Source organism: Schistocerca americana, chromosome 4 (assembly GCF_021461395.2).
Source record: "Schistocerca americana isolate TAMUIC-IGC-003095 chromosome 4, iqSchAmer2.1, whole genome shotgun sequence".
Lineage (NCBI taxonomy): Eukaryota > Metazoa > Arthropoda > Insecta > Orthoptera > Acrididae > Schistocerca > Schistocerca americana.
Genome location: NC_060122.1, coordinates 531138226 through 531140779, shown reverse-complemented (window position 1 = coordinate 531140779; position 2554 = coordinate 531138226).

Genomic DNA, 2554 nt, shown 5'->3' with positions numbered 1-2554 from the left:
GTGGTGTTAGACTTTTTCTGTGATTGTGAATTCTGAACAGCCGTCCAAACAATGGTCCACTAGATACAGAACTATCTGTGAGATTCACGAATTTCAAACATGTCAATGAATACTCATTTATAAAACAATTTGACAGTTTTCCGATTGAAGAAGAATTATTTTCTGATTTTGTGACTTAATTAGCTGCAGCCCTTGTGACGTTATTTCTAATAGAGTATTTACTGTTATTTGTCATGCTGGGAGCTTTTTGCTGCATAGTGAGTTCTTATCAGGTCGCTTCACCTGTTGGCAGCCGTGATTTCTTATATTTCGCAGCACCAGTTTGGCTTGGTTTGTGGATATTTAGCTGCGTCGGCTAAGAAATGACGACATAGTATTCTAATCTTGTAAAGACTATTCGAGGAGAGGTACTGGTTAAGATCAGATCCGCGAGCACGGTTCGGAGGACGAGGAAATGAGTGTAGTGTGGGAGTGCAAGCCGAGGTGTGGCTCCGAGCGCCAGCTGCAGAGTGGCTGGCGCCACAATAGTGGAGCGGGCCGCCTATTGGAAAACGATTCGCCAGCAATCTGTCGTCAGCGGAATGGGCGCTGCCGGCGGCAAAACAGGCGCGCCTTTCATACCGCGCTGCGACCGTTACAAATGTTTCCCGCCTGAGACTGTTCCATATAGGCTGCTGAGGGCTACCTCTTTCTGTGTAACAGTAAGGTCCTCCACGATTCTGCGATTCACGGAAAACCAGCCGTTGTAGTACGTGACTATGTTTTCATTTCACCCTCGCAGATGGGGTAGGAGAAAGGATAGCCTACGTGTTTTGTTTTGAGTCTTGCTGAGTTTGCAGCAGGCTCTCAGTGTACAAATGAGTGGACCCATGGACATGTACTGACAAAGTTCTCTTAAGCTTCCAATCGGGTCAAGTGGATTCAAACCTACGAGTTGCTCCTAGCCCCTGGTCAAGGGGTGGCTTCTACATCTACATATACATCTGCAGGGGTACTCTGCAAATCGGATGATGATGATGTTTGGTCTGTGGGGCGCTCAACAGCGCGGTCATAATCGCCCATACAAACTTCCAGTTTTTACACAGTCCAACATTTTACACAGTCCAATCTGGCACTGTCACGAATGATGATGATGATGATGATGAAATGATGACAACACAAACACTCAGACCTGCAAATCAGACTTAAGTGCCTGGCATAGAGTTCATCGAACCATCTTTACAATAGTTCTCTCTTATTCCATTCTCCAACATTGCATGGAAGAAACGAACACCCATATCTTTCCGTACGAGCTCTGATTTCCCTTATTTTGTTATGATGATCGTTTCTCCCTATGCGGGTCGGCGTCAACAAAATATTTTCGCATTCGGTGGAGAAAGTTGATGATTGAAATTTCGTGAGAAGATACCGCCGCATTCGTTCCTTCCAGTTTAAGGTGTTCGTAATTGTAATTCCTAGGAATTTAGTTGAATTTACGGCCATTAGATTTGATTGATTTATCGTGTAACCGGAGTTTATGGATTCCTTTAGCACTCATTTGGATGGCCTCACACCTTACATTATTTACGGTCAGTTGCCAATTTTCGCACCATACAGATGTTCTTTCCTAGATCGTTTTTCAATTTGCTTTGATCTTCTGATGACTTTATTAGACGACAAACGACAGCATCTTCTGCAAACAATGTAAGACGATTGCTCAGATTGTCTCCTAAATTGTTTGTATACGTGAGGAACAGCAGAGGACCTGTAACACTACCTTGGGGAACTCCAGAAATCACTTCTGTTTTACTCGATGACTTTCCGTCAATTGAGATGAACGTGACGTCTGTGAGAGGAAATCACGAATCCAGTCACGTAACTGAGACGACATTGCATAAGTACGCAATTTGATTAAAAGCCGCTTGTGAGGTACTGTGTCAAAAGCCTTCTGGAAATTTAGAAATATGGAATCAATTTGAAATCCCTTGTCAGTACACTCAACACTTCGTATAAGTAAAGAGCTATATGTGTTTCGCAAGAAAGATGTTTCCCAAATCCATGTTGATTGTGTGTCAATAGACCATTCACTTCGAGGTAATTGATGTGATTCATAATGTTAGAGCACAATATATGTTCCAAAATCCTGCTGTATATTGGCGTTAATGATATGGGCCCTAATTTAGTTGATTACTCTTACTACCTTTCTTAAATATTGGTATGACCTACGCAACTTTCCAGTTTTTGAGTGTGGGTCTTTCGTCAATCAAGTGGTTGCATGTGATTGTTAGGTATGAAGCTATTGCGTCAGCATAATCTGAAAGGAACCTAATTCGTACACAGTCTGGACCAGAAGACTTGCTTTTACTAAGTGATTTAAGCTGCTTCACTACTCCTAGGATATCTACTTCTAAGTTCCTCATGTTGGCAGCTGTTCTTGATTCGAATTCTGCAATATTTACTTCGTCTTCTTTGGTGAAGGAATTTCAGAAGGCTGTGTTTAATAACTCTCCCTTAGCAGCACTGTCATCGACAGTATTTCCATTGCTATCGCGCAGGGATGGCATTGATTGTGTCA